Raw genomic sequence first — 22249 nt, forward strand, 5'->3', positions numbered from 1 at the left:
AAAAGGAACAAGCCCTGAGACACCTTGACTAATATCAGACTACTAAGCTGCAAAAACTTTCTTTCACAAAGGGTCAAGGAGGGCTGGGAGCACATATGTGCTGCCCACCTGGACAGAGAAGGGCCTGTGAGGCTGACCTACAGATTCTGTGGACGTGGAGAGACATGAGCCCCTTTCTTCTCCAAGCTCTTTGCAGGGTCCAGCAGAGAGTCAGGCCACCTGTGAAAGCCTGCGGCCCCAGTATTGCATGCTGGTGGTGTAGGGGTCATGTTCAGGGAGTCTCTGTTGTCCTAACACCTGCCTGGGTGCTGGGGAAGGAATCAGAACTCAGAAGCAGGAGAAGAGCCTTTGGCCAGCAGGGAAGGGGCGGGGGGTGAGGCCCAGGGCAGGTCCATAAAAGATCAGAGCATCTCAGTGCTTTAGGAGGAAGGGGCTTCAGAGGTGGGCCAGCACAGGCTGTGACAGAGGCTAAGCAGACTGGGAGGGGAAGCACTTCTGGGAGACAGCAGGGGTGTACTCCCTGCCCCTCATTGTTTGCTCATCTCACTCTAATGAGCGGGTCATTTCCCCTGTTCTGATGATTCGAAGTCTCTGCCGGCACCCACAGGACGGTCACTGAGGCCTCCACACTCCTCAGCATGGATCCCAGCTCCCACTCAGATCTGGGGTCACAGACACCTCTCCCACCCCCTGCTGCCCCTGTGAGCAAGCTGTTCTTGTGAAACGTGGTCATAGTTTGTTAGGAGGATCTGTTTTATATGGGGATACAAACCAGTGTTGATACCAATACACACGCATGTCCAGCCATGGGTGGAAAGGGAAGGGACAGTAGTTCTGGGGTGTCTTTGCAGACCCGTAGGCCCTTAATGCCAGTCCCCACAGCCACAGCCAGATGGGTCCTCCTCCCTCAGTTGAACGAGATGCTGCTGCACAGAAATCCCACAAGTTCCACAAAGGGGCCCAACTGTCATTTCCCTTATACACACCTTTAACGGGTGCCCCATGAATTTCCCCACACCCATTCCCCTTGTAGCACCCTCATTAGGATTAAGAGGTAGCGGCCTCCACCACTCTCCACGTTGCAATAATCCCAGTGGGACTAGAGGATGCTCCCGCTACGATGAGGCAGACAGTCCTGTCCCCATGGCCAAGACTTTTCCTCTCTGGTCAGGCCACCCACACAGGAAACCCTGGATGAGCGGAGGGTCATCCCAGCGCCGTCGCCTGGCCACTTCAGGGAAGCAGAGAGAAGCTCCATAATGACAAGGGCTGTCTCCAGGCTCCATCCTAGAAACTGGTGAGTGTCCAGAGGGCTGAAAGGCACAAAAGCAGCTCTGCCTCCCCAGAAGGTTCAGGGATGCAGAAGATGGTACAGATGCCCCAGAAGGCCCCTAGCCAAGCAGGCGTTAGAGAAGGGCATGATGAGGGGGTCCCTGGGGAAAGTGAGAGCTGTGCGTTCCCAGGAGCAGCCTGAGGAGTCCTTGTCTATGTGGAGGAAAGGTGTGGCCACCTGTAGATCCAGAGCTCCTGTGACCTCCCTCATCCTTCCTTCCTCTCAGGATCGCTCTCTGTGGAGCAGCTCAACACCAACAAGATGACAGTGGCCTGAGAGCATTTCCCACGAAAACGATCTTTGTTCACAATTTACATACATCACTCCAAAGGCCGTCCTCCCACCCACACCTGGCCACACCCACCTCCCCCACCTCCCTAACCCCCCACAATCCCGCTCCCCCTCCCCACCCTGGTGGTCCTGCCCACCCTCCCTTCCCCCCACATCATCCAGGATCAGCACTGGGAGGAGGAGGAGCCCTAGGCTCCCCTGGAGGGCTGGCCCAGCTGTTCCCTACTGGCTGCAGTGCTTCTTCTTCTTCCACCCACGCTCCTCTGTGACAAACGGGTCACGTTTTCTCTTTCTGGGCTGTGAGGGGCGAGCCAGCCCCAGAGCCAAGGCTGGCCTCCCAGAGACGCCGAGGCCAGCCCCGGGGATGGGCAGCTTCTCAGCAGCGGCTGGACGTCCACACAGAGCCCACTTCCTCGACTTGGGAGCGGCTGGTGGAGCTGGGCTGAGGCCTCTTCTCTGAGAGGAGGGGGCCTAAGGAGCACTCTGGGCCCCCCAACCTCCAGGGGAGGCCAGGCCTGAGGCATGCACAGGACTCTGGGACAGCCAGAAAGGCAGCAGGCTCTGCAGAGGGCCAGAGAGGAAGGCCAGGCTGGAGAGCTCCTCCTCGTCCTCACTGGACCCGTCCCTGGGCCCTCGGGCCTCCCGAACAGGAGAGGCCTCTCTGAGAAGAGATGCATCCCTGGGTCCCAGTAGAGGGCCAGTGCGCCTTTGATCCTGGGGAGGGGAGGGCCGTCCGGCCCGGAATGGAGAGACCTCCTGATGTCCTCGACAGGGAACAAAGACTTTGGGCCTACACAGGTCAGTGTCTGTTTGGATGAGCTTATGAAGAGCCTCAGAATCAACCTCTGGTGGGCAGGCTTCATCACTGACCCCTAGATGGGGGTCTTGGTCGTGCCTGTGGGCACCTTGGCCGGCGTCAGACTCAGAAGGACTTGAGCGCATTCCGGGTGCACTGTGACTCGGGGCTGCCCGCACACCGTCGTCCTCTTTCAAGGCCAGGAGTCGTTTCTGCACCAGCTGGTAGGAGGGAGGAGGACAGTGACGGCTCCACACACACGTGTGAGAGGAGGAGCACTGGGCAGTGGGACAATGGCCCTGGGGGGGAGGAGGGGACGGGCGACCCCAGGACTCGAATCCAAATACAGACACTGTGGCAGTCCTGCCATCCTCCTGCACCTTATTCCCAGCTTTGTGTCTTTCCCACCCATCCCGGATCCCCATCCTCTCCTTCTTTTCACCCTGCACTGCACCCACCCCAGAACGGGCCCTTCCCCATGCCAGGCGTCCCAGGCAGGGGAGGGATGGACAGTGCTATGTGGCCCTCCTGTTCTGGGGCCCTACCTCTCCCTTGTTCACTGGGGTCCCTCCGTGCCCTGGTCTTCCTGGGTGTCCCTTGTGTCCCCTGTTCTACCGGGGATCCCTCCCTCCTCTAGCTCCCCTGGGTCATCTGGGTTCCCCTGTCCCCTGGATCACCTGGGGTCCCCCTCCCGTGGGGTCCCCTGGCTCCCTGAGTGTCCCTCTCCCTCCCCTGACTCACTTCTTCGGGGGTGAGCCCTTCCTCCTGCTCCAGCTCCTTCTCTAGGGCCAAGAGATCCAGCTGTGGGTCTGGGGAGAGCAAATATGCCAGGAATCCAGGGTGAATGACTGCCTCCACCTAGAACAGAAAGAAGAGGCTGTGAGCATCCTTGGCCAGGAGTGGCCTGTGAGGCAAGAAGACCAGGAGGGAAAGTGAAAAGCAGAGACCCACCCCACTCTCCTGCACAAGGCAGGGATGGTCAGCACACACACACACACACACAAACATGCACATACACAGTCACACACAAAAGAGCACATATACAGAGGCACAAACACAGACACAAAGGCATACACACACATAGACACAAACATATACACACAAACATCTGCGTAAACCTCCCCTAACACCAGGCTCAGGAACAAGGAGCTGAGCTTAAGTCCCAATGGCCTGAGCAGAACCCAGATCTTGGGTGCTGAGTGTTCCATGCCCTGGCATCTTGTAGACCCCAGTCTCCAGGCCTAGCCTACTTTGGTGACAAAGTCCTCCTGGGAACACAGCTTGTCAATGTAGCTCAAGAGATCCGGGTCCGAGTAGGTGCCGTCCTCTTCCTGCTGCAGCTCATCTCCGTCCTCTCCCCATTCTACATCTGAGTCGCCTGTGGCTGAGTGGACGGGCCCCACCAGCGCCTCCATGATGTCCATATACTCCCTCACAGCCTCAGGTGGAATCTCCTCGGGTGCCTTGGGCTCCGGGGGTCGCTGGGACCTGTGTGGCTTCGGGCGGGAGGGCTGGGCGCTGGGGCCGGACATCCTGGGAGCACAGGCTGAGGCAGAGCAGGAGGAAGGGAAGGAAGGTGAGGGGCTCCCGGTCCACCTCCTGACCACCGAGTGCACGCTGGTGAGGGCATTGTTGGGGGGACATTGATGTGGGTGTGGGGGTTCAGGGCCACCTGAGGCTTCATGCACAGTTGGAGGGGGGAGGTAAGGGGGCATCTAAGAGAGTCACATGTAAGGAAGTGGGGAACCTCCGATTTTCCAGGGGTGTCCCCATCAAGCCCACTTCTTAGGCAGACTTTGTGTGCAGTCCTTTGACAGGGAGGTGTGAGAGAAGTTACAAAATTGACCAAGTCAATACCCCGTAGTGACAAAGGGCATCTGAGACCCCACCCCCGCACCCCCCGCCTCGGTGGCTGTTTTGCTTGAAAGACCAGTGCCCCTGTCTTGAAGGAAAATGATCCACATGGGAACAGTGGCCAACCCTAGGCCCCCGTTACCTGTGCGTTCAACTCCAGTGGGAACCTGGGTGGCTGGCTGAAGGCCCACTTTCGGGGCTGGGGGCCCCCGAGGATCCAGCTTCGGTGGGGCTGGAGGAGGCAGGCCCTGCGTGCACTGCATCCACTGCAACTGCTGAATCTGCATCTCCTCCTCTGCCTCAAATTCTATGAACCTGGGGGGTGACGGAGGCACAGGCCATCCTGAGAAAATGGCCTGGGTTCTGGAGCCCAACAAAGGCAGCCAAGAATGAGGGATTGGGAGAGGATGTGCCTTGGCGCTGTCAAGGCCCTGTGAGGTGCTGTCCACAGCAGAGAGGTGCTCCTGGAACTGATACAAGATCTGGGACCCTTCCTGCCTCACCAGCACTGGAGAGCATTCAACAGCATAGACCCAGGTCGCTGCACTGAACCAGGTCAACGGGACACATGGCTGACCCAGGGGGTACCCTCCTCATGCTCCCCCGTCCCCATCCAGAACCACATGAAGGGCTGACAGCCAGAGTCTGGAACAGGCATGTGTTCCCCACAGGGGTCCTTGCCCGAATCCAGGACCCTGGGTTGGGACTGAGAGTCCTGGAACATAGACCTGGAGACAGGGCTCAGGACACGCTGGACGATGTGGATGCTGAGCTTAGAGGACAGGCCTTCCTTTCCTCTGAGAGACGCTTGTTTGTTTTGTTTTGTTTCTTAAACCAAGGGGATTACCGTGGAGCAAACACTGGAAGGGCCAGAGACCTTTGGGCTGACGACAGCTGGCTTCCCCAGCCCCTTCAGGGATGCCAGGGTACCCCCTCAGGCCACTTTTCATGAGGAGAGGGGTCCCAAATCTGTGTCAGTGGCCGCCGTCAGCCACCATTAAGGAAGCAGCAGGCTGGCGGGTGGAGCTCTTTCCCCGGCCCAGCCCATATGGCCGGAGTTGGACCCCTACTGGACTCACAGCTTCACCCTGCCCCGTCCTGAGACCTTCATGTCAGGGCAAGGGTAGGTCAAACTCAGGGGAGGGCAGAGCTCCTGGTGGAGGAAGGACAGAAGACCCAAACTCTCAAGGTGAGGGAGGGGTTTCTGGAGGACTGTAGGGCCTCTGGGCTGCGGGGTCCCCGTTCCGAGCGACAGCCCTTCTCCTTTGTCCTCTCTGATGAGCACCCCCACGGCCAGACCCTGCCCTCACCCACTCGCCTCACCCTCCACGCAGCCCCTGGGCCCAGGACGCTGACTCACTTTTGCGCCATCTCGTAGTAGATCATCCGGTCAGAGTTGCTAATGTGCTGCCATTCCTGCACGGCCCTGCACAGTCCCTCCTCCAGCTTCATGGTCGGCTTCAGGCGGGCCAGGGATCGTAGCACTGGGCTGTAAGCACTCGGGGTCAGTCTCCGTGCCCAGGCCAGCCCCCACCTGCCTGACCCCACCCGCCAATGTGGACCACACATCACTCAACACAGCATGACTGAGCAACAGGAGGGTGAGAGGCAGGTGTCTGGGATGGCAGAGACAAGCCTTCCCTGGTACTGCTGTCACCGCCTCACACTCACTCGAGGATGACCATCCACTCCCAGGCTAGAGCTGGGACACTGTGCCTTGGGGAGCTCTTTTCCTCTTCAAGGCTGCCTTTTCATAATAAACATCACTATCATCAGTGAGGCGTGGCATGTGCCAGGCAATCTGCTAACACTTCATAGATTAGCCCAAGGAGTCTTCTTCACGGTCCTCTGAGTGAAGTGTGATTGTCCCCTTTTTACGAGGGACCGCAGGTTTAGGATGGAAATGCCTGCCAGGCTCACAACTCTAGCGGGAGAGAGCCCACGCCCTTAGGAGAGCTCTACCACCACCCAGTTCCTACTGGAATTCTGCACAACAACGAAGTCCAGGCGTGCATTAAGCACACTCCTGGGCCCCGCCCTCCTCCCCCTCCTCCGAAGTGACCTCCCCCGGCCATGTACACTCAAGTCCTGTATGAAAGGAGACGGCAGCACAGGAGAGTGTGGCATCCACTCCTTGGCTCCTCAACTTACACCACGACCCTCTCTGACTGCAAGTCTTCAGGCCATATTACATTGAGAATCATGGAAGAACAAGCTGGCTAGACTCACAGGGGGGTGGGGTCAGTTGAGATAAGGCACATTTCAGTCATGATGTCAGGGACTGGCAGGCTCGCCCGTATGGCCGACAATGTGCCTTCCCATGGCATGGACATCGCCCTCACACCTTGCTTCCAGGATCCCTAGAAACCTAACCTGCGAGTCCATCCCCAGTTCCTCTTTATCTAAGAGCTCCGATAAGCTCACGACCCCCTGAGCGTTCACTCACATGAGAAAGCAGGAAAGAGCTTCTGCATCAGGACTCTGGGGAAGGTGTCTCCGGCCCAGTGGCTTGAGGCGCTGCCAACGTCGGAAGTTACTGTACACGCTCTGGTGGTTAGAGCAGTCATCCTGCGAGGCGTAGGGCTGGTTGGTGTCCAGGCTGCCCTCCCTGGAAGTGCCATGTGGCCATGGCCCAGAGTTCACTGGGCGAATGTTAGGGGCCATCTGGGCAGCTGGTGGTGGAGCTTGAGGAGGAAAGCCTGGGGTCCAGCCTCCCCTGCCAGCCTGAGTAACTCCAACAGCTGGAGCAGTCACAATGGTCTCCATCGCAGGGGTTACTAAGAATATGGGTGCAGGACATGCAGCACTCACTCTGAGGACCCCTGGAGCGCTCAAGTTGAGGGGGCCCTGAGGAACGATAAAGGTCTGAGTCTGGGGGGCCTGCACTGGCCTCCCTTGTGACCTGACTTGTACAGTGAAGTTGCAAGCCCCAGGGGCACTGGGGCCACAGCCACCGTTAGCCACCAAAGGCATCCTGGGGAAAGCTGGCAGCAGCAGGCTGCTGCCAGGAGGGAATGCGGGGGCGATGAGAGGTGGCAGGTGCTGCTCCCAGGGTGGCCGGTGCTGGGCGCCAGGAATGGGTGGAGGAAAGGACACTGCCATGAAAGTAGACAAGGAGGCACCGGGGTTCATGGTGACATCCGTTCCCAGCACTGCAGATGCTGTTGAGGCAAAGGAAAGGAGTGAATGGAGGAGGAGAATGGGCAAGTGGGACTGAGGCTTTCTGCGGCATCAGAGTGTAAATCACAGATGAGAGACACTTGGACAGGGGAAACTGCAGCGGGCAAATGTCTTCAAGTGATTTTCATGCCCTGACCTCCAGTTGAGAATTATTCCACTGGTGACCCCACGCCCATGCACCAAGCTCCCTGACCCCTGCCTGCCGAGAAGAAATTGCCTCAGCAAGCACTCACTTGGAGAGCCTCCCTAAGGCACACCCTGGCACCTAAGCCTCACAGGCTGTCTCCCAAGATCTGGAGTGTGCGGACATCCGCTCTGTGAGAAATGCCCCTCAGCCGGCGTACTAGCAGGTAGGGGCCTTCTGCAAGGTAAGTTCTAGGCCCCCAAAGGCCCTTTGTGGACAGGCACTGTGTAAAATATTAGGGCCCCACCTCCTCCTCAGTCCTCCTTTTCCTGATGCTCAGTATAAATCCCCTCTTTCTTTCCTAGCCTCACAAAACAAAACAAAATGCTGGAAAATATCTCTAATGGAATCCTGATACAAACCCATGCCACTGGCCCAGAAAGCACCTGCATCTCAGAACAACCCACAGCAGATACGTAACATGGGCCAGGTCCTGCCACTCCCTCCCCAGTGCCCAGAGTCACTGTCATCAGTCAGGAGTTCTGTTCCTAGGGGCTTGGGGTGGTCTGAGAAATAGGCGCGTGTCCCTTAGATTCTGTCATTTCACAGCCAGTGATGGCTGCAGAGGATTAAACAAGGGCCAGGGAATTGTCATGTTACATTGGTCGTGGGAGTACAGACCGCCTGTGGTCCTTTCCCTTCCAGCTCCCAATAACGGAGAGACAATCTGAGATGCAGGCATAAGCCAGATGCCATGGCGATCAAGTTGTCTGAAACACATCCCCGTTCAGGAGAACAAGGTACACACCACGGTGCACCTAACGAACCAGAACAGATGTCATAGGACGTTTAACAGTAACACAGAAGATCATCTTCCTGATCCTGGGCTACACTCCTTCCCCCTTTAAAAGAGGAAGCAGCCTTCATAGACATTCCACCCGAACCAACCCCACTCCACATCTGTTCCCTGTCCATGAAGGAGTGACATGAAATAGGAACAAACTCTTCCTCTCAAGGCAGCCTGAGGGTCCACCATGAGATACTGGACAAGATGAAGTAGGTCTGAAGTACTGCCATTCCACAAAAGGAAGAACAATTCAGAGCAACTCAGAACCTGAGCCCTCTGTTGCCTGAAGTTACACGTAACGGTTGCCCATCCCCTGTTGAATCCAAGGCAACAGTTACCTGAACTGAGAAGTGAGCTCTGGGCTGGGAGGAGTGGACGAGGTGTGGGCTGCGGCAGTTAGAGTAACCCCCTGCCTAGCTCTCGGAGAGGACACGTCACTGCAGCTGTGGCCACACACAGCCCCATTGAATAGTTTTCTCACCAAGACCATCTCTCCCCACGGCCCCCTGAGATACAGTATGCTCCTGTTTAAATCCCTTTGAAAGATATGGTGAGGCAAGCTTCAGGTGCCTCAGGAACACAATACAGCTCTAGGCTTTCCTCATGACCCTCCCTGTGTCACCACCAGGACATCACACACATCCTTACACACACGTTTCAAAGTGGCTTGTCTCCCTTCTAGAAAGAATCAAACTGTCTGCTGCCATCCTTTCTCCATAGCCAGGGCAATTCCTCTTGATCCACCTCCAACGACCCCTCCTCCCCAGGGCAGTCTCAGGTTTCTTCAGGCTCCCCAGCCTCCCCAGGTGAAATGTCCTTTGTGCGTCCAGTGCTCTCTTCTCCCTCTACTTCAGTCCAACTATGTGCCCACAGTTAAGTGTAACGTGTGAACCCGAAGGATGTGAGGATGGCAGGGTCTCTGAGAACACACCCCCAGCCTATAGGCTTACCTCCTATTGAAGCCATCCTGCAGGCTTGGGCACGGACTACTGCTGCCTGGAAGCCTCAATGAGAAAAGTCAAGACCAGGAGCCAGAGAGCGACCTGCTTCAGCAAACGCTGGGGATCCAAGTCAACGAGGGACACGTTTGAAAGTAAACAGGAAGATGCGGGCTGAACCGTTCTGCGGTGGGGGAGGGGCAGAGGGCACGTGGGTCGGGGTGGCGTGCGCTGGGGGGACATTCCACGAGGGATCTGGCAGGTAGGCAAGAACCGGAAGTTCCTTCCACCTCCCACAGTGGCAACACAATTGGCGTGTGCCTCTTTAGGCAGTTTATAAACTGTTGTTTTGATTCACGGCACCGAGGTTGAACATGACAGTCCCTTCCTTTCACGTCTTTATCCATCAACCTAGGTTTTTTGTTTTTTGCTTTGTTTTGTTTTTGCGGTACGCGGGCCTCTCACTGTTGTGGCCTCTCCCGTTGCGGAGCACAGGCTCCGGACGCGCAGGCTCAGCGGCCATGGCTCACGGGCCCAGCTGCTCCGCGGCATGTGGGATCTTCCCAGACCGGGGCACGAACCCGTGTCCCCTGCATCGGCAGGCGGACTCTCAACCACTGAGCCACCAGGGAAGCCCTGGAGCTTTTATATTGAAGGAAAACTTAAATGATTTGCAACCAGTAACTTCATACTAGAGGAATGGTGAGGCAAAATATTGTACCCAGGCACTCGAGAAAGGCAGGCTTCCTTGTTGCTTCCTCCCTTTGTTCAGTCATTCAACCAATTATTTACAAGATTCTCACTCATAATTCTGATACAGTATTTGAAGGACTCTTCTCAAGGCCACTGATACAAAAATTGCACTGTGAAAAAATTAGCCAGTCCCAATTCTGCAATCACTTTTGTAATACTTCAAAATCCTACACCCCACAGACAGAGATAATCAAATTAGACCAAATCTAACTTGGGAAGACCAGTCACAGAAGGGAGTATCTAAAAGTCCTTTGGATCATGATCTCTGACTATTCCTGCACAGAATTTGGGGGTGGTCATTGACTACTGAGAAAAAACATCTCTGGACATGCATCACAAAACTTAGAAGACAGTTCATTTCCACTCAATCACGAAACATTAAAGAAATGAAGAGATACCATGTTTGTGTCTTGTGGAGTTTTCAAGTCTGCACTTGGAGGCTCTTAGTGCTGTTACAGGTGAGGGGTCTTCAGAGGCATCCTGTTGAGTGAGAAATGCTCTAATCTTGCATTTGACCAGAAAGCGGATCTGATGATTGAAGTTTCTTTGGGAAGTATTACAAAGTCAGGTCAGTAAGTTGATCCCTCTACTATTTTTGTTGTTGTTGTTGTTTTATTGTCAACTGAAATTCTGCAAGATATTATAAAAAAGGAGGGAGGGAAAGTCAAATTGTTCCCATACTACCTGTTGAAATTGGCCCAGATTGTCAACTCTTTCTCAAAATTATTAAAAAAAAAAAACCCCAAAACCGTACAAAGGAAACACCTGTGAACACTGAGAAAATATATTCCAGTAGAGTAAATGCGTTGGAAAAACTCTAGGAACGGAGTCAGGAGACAGTATCTTAAGAGTGTTTCCCAGGTCTGAAATTCTTTGCTAGCATTGTTCTTTAACGGAAACTTCAGGTGTGCTAGGAAAAAGGACCTACTGTTTTTTGAAAGGCATTAACAAGAACCAAGGAACTGCAGTCCAAAGGGCATGAAAGTACTTGTACAGCGGAGCTCTCCAGAACTCTTTGTAGCTAAGTGCATGGGTTTCACGAGTGCAATATAAAACTCACGAGTGCACATTTCACAAGAGCTGTTTTTAAGAAGAGACCGTCACGAAGGTTCCCAGCGAGGAGCGTCGCCAGAGAAGTTCCGCAGCGTGCCCGAACCTCCATTTCTCTCCTCTCCTGCAGAGACGTCCGAGGCCCGTGCACCCCGCGCCTGCACGCCCGCGCATGCCTGCGCACGCCCACTGGGGCGGGGCTCTCGGGCAGGCGGACCGCCGTCCTGCAATGGCTCCCGGCGTCTGTTGGGGCAGTTTGCTCCGGAAGACAGGAGCGCATGCGCGAGCGCGGAGGGTGGGGCCCCAATGGCTGTCCGGCGGGGGAGGGGCCTGTCATGGCGGCCTCTAGAGTCAATTATAGGAATCCTGAGGTAAGGGGTACGGGGACTTTTCACCCCTCAGGTGTCACCGCTCTGCGCTGTTGTTCACCCTGTGGGTTATTTGTGCCCTTGTCCCTGTAAGGAGACTCCCCACAATGTGGATTCACGCCCCCATAGAGCTCGATTCCCTTGAGATGTTTACCCCAGGATTATTGGCACCACTGGGGAGCCGGCTGCATGAAGGGTTCAGTGATTGCGGGGCCTACAGTGGGGGGTAAATAGCGTGTGCGAGCTATTAAACAGGTGCCGTTCTAGTCTGCGCGTTGTGAAGAGTACAAAAGCTAGAGGGAAGTTCTTGCGAGTTGAAAACCCTCATCTGGTTCCGAAGGTGTAGCTCAGGTGATTGGAAAATGAGTGAAGATGGAAGGAACACGCTCATCGTTTCACTAGTGTCTTCCTTCTTATCATAAAAACATCAGTCAACACTTATGTTCAAACTGCATTCTTTTGTCAGTGATGCGAGCAACTTTGCTGAATGTGGTAATAAACATGTATTTGTAGTCTGGTGTCAAATCATGATTGATTTGCAAGCATAGATGGGGTCTGTACATATTTAATTGGTTGGTGGGAATCTGATATGTAGTCAAATATGTGGGTTGGTTTTGTCCGTGGATATTTGTGTTTGAAGGGAGGTCATGCCTGTGTTTTTGTGAAAGTGTGTAAGAGTGAGTGTTGTATTTGGAGGGTGTTGAGATGTGATGCAGGCATACTCAAGGAGTTGGTGGTTAGGTGTTTGTAATTTGGTGTTTGGGGAATATGTTTACATGTGTTTTTTTCACCCATGAATTTGGGGATTTGTGTGTGTCTCATGGTGGATTTGGAAGGATTATCTGCATATGCATAAGGGCAATGTCAGGAAAAGTAATGGTGTCTATTACTTTGGGTGTCCAGTCTGTTTATTTTGTATATTTGGGGAATGTAGGCTGATCATTTGTGTATTCAGGGCATGTTGTATGGTTATGGGGTGTTTGTGGGTGTGCATTTTCAGGAGCTGTCTATGTATATTTGGATGTGTAGAGGGCAAGTCTGTGACACTTATGGGGCTGGTGGATGTTGAATGTGTAGGTATGTTGTGTTTGTATGATCCTGTATTCTGCAAGATGGCAGAGTTAATTCTGTGTGAGAGGTTGGGAATGTGGGGTTATGTATACGCCAGTAGTGTGGTACTGTATGCGTATTTGGAACAAAGGGCGTATAGGGTGACATTATTGCCTATTTTTAGTGTACTGGGTAATTGTGGTTCTATTTGGGACTTGTGGAGAGTTGTGTGTTAAATGAGTTTGTGTGTGTATTCAAGGGGCATGGCCACTTGGAGGAATATTTGCTGAGGCTGTGCATTTGTAATTTTCAGTAGGAGCCTCTTAGGCTTATGTATTTTGGGAAGTGAGTATATGTGTATCTGATAGAGAGGTGGGGTTCTATGTTTCTACAGGGAAGATGGACAATTGCATTTATATGTATTAGAAATATGTGATACGGGTATTTGTTAGTACTTGCATATGTGTGAGCTGGCTCCTGATAGCTAGGGATAATTTGATATATGGAAGTTGTTTCATAAATGGTTTGCTGGAGATATTTCCATGTATCTTACTTGTGTATTCTAATCCGTGTGCGTGTCCATCATCAGGTGCATGCATTATCAAAGTTTGATCATAAGGTATGGAGTTGTTAGGAGTATTCAAAGTGTATTTCTTTGGAGAACGCTAGGGTGTTTGTACATGTGTTTGGTAGGAGTAAGAGGTGGTCTGTCTATATATTCAGGGTGAGGGTAGAAATATATATATACACACACACATATACTGTTTATATGTTGGGGTAGTGGTGGGGAGCTTGTATTCTGGAGAGCTAGCATAATGTATAGTGTTTGGGAGGGGATCCATATGATCAGGGGTTAGGAATATTTGCATGTGTGTGTCCATAGGTGTGTGAGAATTGTGTATGTATATTAGTAAGAGTGCAGAGGTTGCCGGTGTTTTTCTGTTTTGAGTGTGTCTGAGCATTTGGGGTGTATACTCATGAGTAGTTTGTGGGTGTGTGTATTTGTGATTTGTGAGTGTATCAGGAGGCTTAGAGTCCTCTATGTGTCTATTTCAAAATGTAATGCCTGAAGAATTTAGTGGTGTTGCTTGTATGTGTGTTCTCAGTATTAGTGAGGTGGACTTATATGTACAGTTGACCCTTGAACAACACGGGTTTGAACCACACGGGTCCACTTATAGTGGATTTCTTTTTCAGTAAATACTACAGGACTACTACAGGATCCATGGATGCAGAGCCACTGCATGGAGGGTTGGCGCCCTAACCCCCAAGTTGTTCAAGGGTCAGCTGTATTTGATAAGTATAGGTTATTTGTGTCTGTGTGTGTTTTTGAGATCCTGGGGCTTTTTGGGTATGTATTCTGCGAGATGTGAGAGTTTAGTTTGTGTGTTTGGAAACAAGTAGACTGTGTAGGTTATGTGTGTGTACAGGAATCCTGGAGTATATGTATTTTAGGGCTGTGGGATTGCATATGAGTCTTTTTTGGGGTTGCACATGAGACAGTTGTGTACTTGGTGAGCCTGTGTGTTTAGGTACTCAGTGTGTACATCTGGATGGCATATTGGTTGCACATGTTTGTTTTCAGGCCCATGTTGTGTGTGTATATATAGTTGTAAGAGTGGAATGTGAATATTCAGGGTGAGTAAGGTTTCATCTGTAAAAATTTAGGTAGTAAGAGGTGGTCTGTTTGTGTATTTATTCAGGGTGAGGGTAGAAATGCACGTGTGTGTTCAGGATATATATATATATATATATGTATATGTACAAACACATATGTATATCTGGAATCTTTTTGGTTATATATCTGTGGTGGGAGTTGAGGGTTCTACTTGGGGTGTAAGTGGATTCTGTGCACATATTCACAGGAAAAGGTATGGGATGTGCTGGAACTGGTTCATAGTATCTTGGGAGAGTCAATGGTGCATATCTCTTCCCAGCTCTGTGTTTAGTGATGTCAGGTGGGTAGCTTGAAATTCGTCATGCTGGGAATATTTATACCATGTAGATACCATAAGTGAAGTCTTTTCCGCCTTTCTCGGAGAGCTTTTTATCAATCACTTGCCAGCGTACCACTGATATGCATGTTTGGATGTATGTATGTATGAAGCAAGAATATTTGGGCATCGGTGGGTATGTATGGGACACTTATGTGAATTGTGAGTGGGGCATCTGGGGCTATGGGCCTTTGTATATGTGCATTGACCCTGGTAATTGTGAATCATTGCATTGCTCCTATCAGGTTGGTCTGTTCTTTAGGGCCAGAGAATCCCCATAAATGTTGTTGATTCCCAGTAGAAATCATGCATATGGATACAGGGGTGTCTGTACCTTAGGCAGGTGGACACTCCTTCAGCATTTGTGTGGTCCTAGCATCTGGGTCCCTAGAAGGAGGGGCCTGGTGGACAGATGGCCATGCAGAGCAGAACCTTCACAGGTGTGTTGTTGGCGTGACAGGCAGCAATCAGAAAGTCATGGGGCTTCCTGGATAGGAGGTCAGATGACCAAGGGCTCTCCCAGGAAAACCCCCTGAGAATCAGTTGGACAGCTACAGGCGTTACTGGCTCTTCTGTGGCACAGCTGACGTACAAGGACACCCTCCACATGGGGTCCAGAGCCATGTGTCCCTGAGCCCAACTGCCCCAGGGTGGTGGGAACTGTTGCGTATCAGGCTGGTCAACTGTATCACTAGGTCTCAACCAACCTGTCTCATGGAAACCTAAGACCTCACGGATAGGCAGGACCTCTAGGGATCACTGAGCTTACAAGGACAGAGGTAGGGAGGCTTTGTCACTGAGGGAGAGTTGGGGACTGAGACCTGGAGAGCCTGGGGCGTCCCACTCTGAGGAGATATGGCTCTGATGTTCCCAAACCCTTTAGACATGTTCTCTGTTCTTTTCTGAAGGCTCAAGATGCTTCTAGCAGTGGGAAGCTTATCTCAGTTTCATGTTTCTCTGATAGGATGAACTGACCCTTTTATTCACTATTCTACATCAAGCTGCAAACCCATCAGAGGGAACCATGTGATCACTGTAGCCACCAGCTAACCCCACAGCCACCTTGTGCCTCCCTTGGACCCACCCAAGCATTTCTGCGCCTTCTTTATGGTGAGTCTTGTGTCCTTTTCTCTCTCATTGTGACTCCTCCTGCCAATAAAACATGCTGTGAATGTTAACAAAAGGAAGCCTCCACTAGAATTGGAGACTGGAAGGCCCATAGAGGGAGCTCTCATGCCGTGTCCCTCATCATCAATTACCCCAACAGGAAGAGGTCATTTACTGACCCCAAAGAGGAAGTGCAACCCCTTTACTACCCCAGCTGGAGGAGGGAAGACTTCCTTCCTGGCCAGCAACAAGATATAGAAAATAGAAATAGCTAATAGAAAGTTCCGCAGTTTAGCCAATGAGACGCCATTGTCACCTGAAGTTTTACTTTCCTCCAGTGAACCTTCATTTTTTCCCTTGATGATGACTTTCTTTCCTTGTCCCACCCTCCTTACTATACAAGCCTTCTGGGACTTCCCTGGTGGTCCAGCAGCTAAGACTCCACGCTTCCAATGCACGGGGCATGGGTTCGATCCCTGGTCGGGGAACTAAGATTTCCACATGCCATGTGGCATGGCCAAAAAAAAAGAAAGCCTTCCATGATGTGTAACCCGTTGGACTATCTCCCTTTCTATCAGGTGAGATGCTGCCTGATTCATGAATGGTTTAATAAAGCCAATTTATTCAAAATTCAAAGTAAATCTTCCAATTTACTCAGTTAAATTTTGTTTTTTAATACATTGGTGGCATGCAGAGGTGGCCACTAACAGTTTAATATGTATCCCTCCAGAAATGTTCTGTATAAAAATATGTATGTGCACTTTTCTAAAATCCACTCTTATGATTGCTACTGCTAACAAGATGATTTTATGATTAAATGCTTATCTTTTTAAAAAGAAAAAGGTAAATATATTGGTGGCAGTGATGGGATCTGAAGCAAATTTCTGATAACATTTGGGACAAGGAGAAACAGGTGTGGTGCCCACAACTCCTTTGAGTTCACTGTCTTTCTGGCCATTCCTGAAGGTTGTTGGTAAGCTCCTCTTGGTTTGAGCTCCATTCTCTTTGCGTTTGTGCTCCCAATCTAATTGGCTTTCCGTTACAGGGCAGGTCAGTTTGGCTGGTAGAGGATTCTCCCTGAGGCCAAACCCCTAGCCTTTCAGATGGAAATTCCCAGGACACAGTAACATCTCTTGGTTATTGCCAGTATATTTTTGAGTGGTAAACCGTAGCCCCTAATTTTGTTCCCTGGATTCCACACTGGGCACTGCTGACAGTGTAGTCTGCACTTGCCCATCTGTTTGGAATCAGCCCCCAGTTTCCATGCTTGGAGCTGTTGGTGGCGGCTATAGTTCTCCATTTTGTTTGGAATCAGTTTGCAGTCCCCATTCCTTGGGATTTGCCAGTTGGATCTTTTTCCTCAGTTCAAGGATCCCTGGGAATTGGTGGTGGTGCATACCAGGCCTTCTTTTGTCCAGGACATAGTAACATCTCTTTGTTACTGCTGATATATTAAGGCACAGTTTTCTTGTGTGTTCTTTTGGGTTGACAAAGGCTAGCTAAGGAAATGAGATCTTTTATCGCCAAAGAGTTGAGAATGCCAGCTTCCGGCACACCTGCTTATTTTATATTTAAGAACTATGGTCCTGGAGGTTGTAGATATTTAGAAAGATGGCAAAATTATACTAATATTGATCTAGAATTACAGTGGTCATTGTGGGGCATGTTCCAGTTAGACAAGATTGTTCATTTAAGGAAAACACTAGAGAGCAAGGGTTCACAGATTGCACAGGGAGAATGAGATGCCTGCTTTACTTGGTATGTAAAAGTTTACAGAAGGTTTCAAGATTCCAAAATAGCTTCGTTTAGAGACTTAGAACAAAAAGCTAATGAAAAATTAAAGAGACAAAAGGTACCTGAAACAAAAGACCACTGGACGGATGTGACTGCAGATTTAACTCCTACTGTCCCCACCCCCTTTCCTTTTTCACCTGAGTACTCTTGTTTTGCTCATTTTCTGTCTGAAATACTTTTCTATTCCAAAGAGAATATTTAACAATTGCCATTTAAAGTAAAACTACCTGAGGTTGCAGGTGAGCCCCCTCAGGTGTCCTTTACCCCTTGGTCAAAGATTGAACTGAGAACTGTAGTTAAAGAATTCTCTAAACCTAGGGAGGAACCCCCAACATTTTTTGAAGAATTTAGAGTCACTGTCAGGGCGTATGTCCCCAAACTGCTAGATCTTTATCCGCTTGTACACATGTTGGTAGGACTGGGTGAAATCCCAGAATGGATGTGGAGAAAAATGACATAATCCCTAGGATGATATTCAAGATCCTCAACCTAAAAAGGCTTGCAGGATAACAACTAGCCTTTTATAAGCTATTCCTAAAATCTTCCCTGCTCACACTTGGTCTATTATTAATTGGCCTAATAATGATTGATCTATTATTCAGTCGTACAAACAAAAGAGGGGTGAATCTGTGGAAGACTTTAGAGCCAGTTTGGCAGCTCTCTTTTTACAGCAGTTGGTGTTCCAAGGAATAAAAAGACCACTCAGCCTGCTTTAACTGCCCTCTTTGTAAATGGATTATCTTCTGAGATTAGTGGATTGATAAAAGGGCAGAAAAGAGGGTGGGAGGCTCTAGGCCTCACTGAACTCGTGACTATAGCGGAGCATTTTGAAAGGACCCTGGAGCAAGATCACAAACAGAAATCCACCAAGCTCATAGCCTTACAGTTACAACAGCTCTAAGGCAAGAGACACAAAATAACACCTGGGCCTCCCCCATTACAACCTCCTAGGGGTCCGTGATCAATTCGATGACCCAAAGTTGATGTTTCATTTGTAATCAGTGAGGACACTGGAAAAAGAGGTGTCCTCAAAGGTCCTATGCAAACTCTTCACAAATGCTCTCATATCTGTCTCAAAGGGAGGGCCCCCCATGACCCTCTCCCCTAGTTGGCAGAACTCCAGAGGTTCTCTGGTCAACTATTACCAGCAATGACCTTAAACAGCCCAGAGGAAAATATAATGAAAAACTGCCAAATTTTAGTTGATACTGGAGCTTTCTACTTTAAACCCCACTCTCATATTTTACTTTGAAATCTACATTAAACTCTAACCCTAACTGTAAACATAATTACCTAACCCTTTAACACCCTACCCCTAGCCCTATCCAGAGCTGTGCTTTCTACTCTAAGTCCCACTCTCAAAGAACAACAGGTCCCTCTGAGTAAAGAGGATGTTTCCATAGTGGGAGTACCTAATACAGTTCAGAGAGAATTTTTATCTCAACCAAGATGCCTTTTTGCTATGCAATATAGCCCCAGTTAATCTATTCGGTAGAGATCTCTTTTCTAACTTAAAAGGGTTGGTACATTTTGCCTCCAGTGGAGATCTCACCTTAAAATTTCCTGATCAGCCTGAACCTGATCATTTATGTTCCTTACAATCTGTCCTGGACATAAAAGCAGAAGTTCAACAAAAGTTCCCTAATTGGATGGAGATGCCTGCAATTCTGGGGGCTACTTCTGACACTGATAACAGCAGAAGAATAAAAAAATGCAAACCTATAAAGATTCAGATAGATGTAGCTAAACCTATCCCTAGGTTTCCTCAACAGCTATTAAAGTCTGCGGTCATACAAGGTCTCATAGCTATTGTAGAAGACTTAATTGCCCAGGAGGTAATCATTCCTGTACTCGTCCCTGCAGCATGCCAATCTTGCCTGGTTGGAAACCTGGCAGGATGGCGATTTGTCCAGGACTTGGGAGCTGTTAATAAAAATAGTTTTTCCCTGTTTTCCTGTTGTTCCAAACCTAGCCACCGTTCTGTCACAAGCTTCAACTGACTTGAAATGGTTTACTGTTGGAGACCTTTGTTCACCTTTCTTCAGCATCCCGGAGGCCCAACAGCCAATATCTACATGCCTTTACTTGGAACAATCAACAATATACCTGCACTTTTATGCCTCAAGGGTTCACTGGGACCCCTTCTTTTTTCCTCCCAAGTACTTCACCAAGATTTAAGTACCCTCTAGTTCCCTGAGAAATCAGCCTTTTTACCATATGGAGATAACCTCCTGCTGTACTCAGCTACTGTAAAGATTCCATAAGGCTTTCATAAAAGATGCCATTTATTTGCTGCAACAGTTAGCTGAGAAAGAACACAAAGGAAAAACTACAATTATCCGTAGACGCTGTTCATTACCTAGGATATAATCTAAGCACTGAAGGAATTCAGCTATCTCCAGAGAGAATTAGGCTGATACAGGAACTTCCTGGACTCACAACTAAGTGCTAGCATTGTCGGTTTCTAGGTTTAGCTGGTTATTGCAAGCTCTGGGTTCCAAATTTTTCTGTTACCTCTTCCACTCTATGAACTTATTAAAGATTTAGTTCCTGAACCCTTTGCTTGGGAAGATAAACATAAGCAAGTTTTTATAAGGCTAAAACAAGCACTGCAAGAGCTGCCTGCCTTAGGGTTACCCAAATGATCAGGTTCAGGTTGATCCGGAAACTTTTTTTTTTTTTTTTTTTTTTTTTTGCGGTACGCGGGCCTCTCACTGTTGTGGCCTCTCCCGTTGCGGAGCACAGGCTCCAGACACGCAGGCTCAGCGGCCATGGCTCACGGGCCCAGCCGCTCTGCGGCACGAGGGACCTTCCCGGACTGGGGCACGAACCCGTGTCCCCTGCATTGGCAGGTGAACTGTCAACCACTGCGCCACCAGGGAAGCCCGATCCGGATACTTTAAGGTGAGATCTCCACTGGAGGCAAAGTATATTAGCCCTTTTAAGTTCGAAAAGAGATCTCTACTTAATAGATTAACTTTAGGTTATTCAGAACCTTTTACTTTATTTGTGCATGAAAGGCATAATCAGGCCATGCAGAACTGTGTGAGCATGGTAGTAAACATAGACCTATTCCCTGTTATAGCATACAACTTGATTCAGTTGCTTTTGCCTGTCTCGGTTGTCTTAAGGTTATAGCCACAACTGCAAATTTAGTGGCAGCCTTGGCAGATTTGACTCTAGAAAATGAAGTTTATTTGCAAACTCCACACATTGTCCACAGTCTTCTTAACGCTGAATTGACAACATTTCTCTGCAAGTATCACTAGATTAACTTCCTGTGAAATCCTGCTTTCACCATCTAAACTTTAAACTTTACAACGTTCTCAATCCTGCTACACTACTACCTCTGTTTCACAAAGGTGAGGGCCATGACTGCAAGGTAACAGTGTCCCATGGGAATTCCCTGGTAGTCCATTGGTTAGGACTCCGAGCTTCCACTGCAGGGAGCGCGGGTTGGGTCTCTGGTCGAGGAACTAAGATCCCACGAGCCACATGGCGCGGCCCAAAACAAAAACAAAACAAACAAACAGAAAACAGTGTCCCATTTTGTGATACCGTGTCCTGAGTAAAGATGTTACCAAGTCCAAGCTCGCTCTGCTTGCCGCACGACAGGCCATAAATCGGAGATGAGGTGTTGAGGCAAGGAATATGACTTTATTCGGAAAGCCAGCAGACCGACAAGATGGCAGAGTAAAGTCTCAAAATAACCATCTTATCGGGGTTTGGGTGCCCGTTTCTTTTATAATACAGAGATGGGGAGGAGATGAGGAGGTAAAGTAAGAAGGCCATAGGTTTTGTGAATAGCCCCTCGAATGGCCAGCCTCGGGGAGGAGATGTGTTAATTTCTTCTTAATTGTAGCCATCCACAGGTGGAAGGAGTCCATATGTTTCCCTGAACAAAGGCACTTTGGTTTAACATTCAGACAGAGCGACAGGGTTCCCCGAGGCAGGCCATTATGTACAGGTACAGACAGTATCCTTTTAGTGAACAAAAGCAGCGGAAGGCAAAGGTTAAAGTAAAAGGAACAGATCCAATGTGTAGTCAGATTTGGCTCTTCCCTGTTACAATTCCCTACTGTCAATGTCCATCCCACAGTCTTGTGGATAAAAGGGGGTGACGGCCCTTCTAATTGCTTCGTCAGATGGATCTTTCCGGGAGTGTCCACCATTGGTGCCAATGTTCCAAACGTTGGGTTTTTGTTTTTTTTTGTTCCTCTCTGGAAAGTGTCTCCTTTACACCTGTAGCCTTAAAAAAATATTCTCAGCCTAAAAGTTGAGAGTTATGATCGCTTTGATGGGAATTTTGAGGGCTTCAAGCCTGGGAGGCAGCATCTCAAGTTAAGGAATTTAGCACTTTTCTATGTATGGGAAGATGGAAGAATCTGGGTTCACTGAAATCATTCATTTGATATGTACCTCAGCTATCCGGGGCCTGTATCCTATATTCTCATATCCTGAGTTTCGTCAGGGCTCACCGGCTCACGTTGGGGGGCTGTAGTCGCTAATGACTGATGTGTGAGGAAATATTCCATTTCTCAGATCCTCTCCTCTTGGTCAGGATTTTTTTTTTTTTTTTTTTTTTTTTTTTGCTGTACGCAGGCCTCTCACTGCTGCGGCCTCCCCCACCGCGGAGCACAGGCTCCGGACGCGCAGGCCCAGCAGCCATGGCTCACGGGCCCAGCCACTCCACAGCATGCGGGATCCTCCCGGACCGGGGCACGAACCCGTGTCCGCTGCATCGGCAGGCGGACTCTCAACCACTGCGCC

The 22249-nt window shown here is 50.0% G+C and overlaps 2 pseudogenes across 2 annotated transcripts in view; one reads left to right on the forward strand and one right to left on the reverse strand.

The window, feature by feature from the left end:
• Window positions 1–22249, forward strand: part of LOC307066040 (centrosomal protein of 78 kDa-like) — a 216001-nt pseudogene that overhangs the window by 104249 nt on the left and 89503 nt on the right. The window lies entirely within an intron of this gene.
• LOC307048620 (NUT family member 2G-like) lies at window positions 1847–11503 on the reverse strand (annotated as a pseudogene). Its single transcript has 8 exons — window positions 11177–11503; window positions 8907–8961; window positions 6721–7435; window positions 5635–5763; window positions 4310–4589; window positions 3671–4135; window positions 3162–3278; window positions 1847–2641 (listed from the first exon to the last, which is right to left on the reverse strand). The product of its transcript is annotated as an NUT family member 2G-like (transcript).

The sequence above is a fragment of the Hyperoodon ampullatus genome (assembly GCF_949752795.1).
Source record: "Hyperoodon ampullatus genome assembly, chromosome: 2".
Classification (NCBI taxonomy): Eukaryota; Metazoa; Chordata; class Mammalia; order Artiodactyla; family Ziphiidae; genus Hyperoodon; species Hyperoodon ampullatus.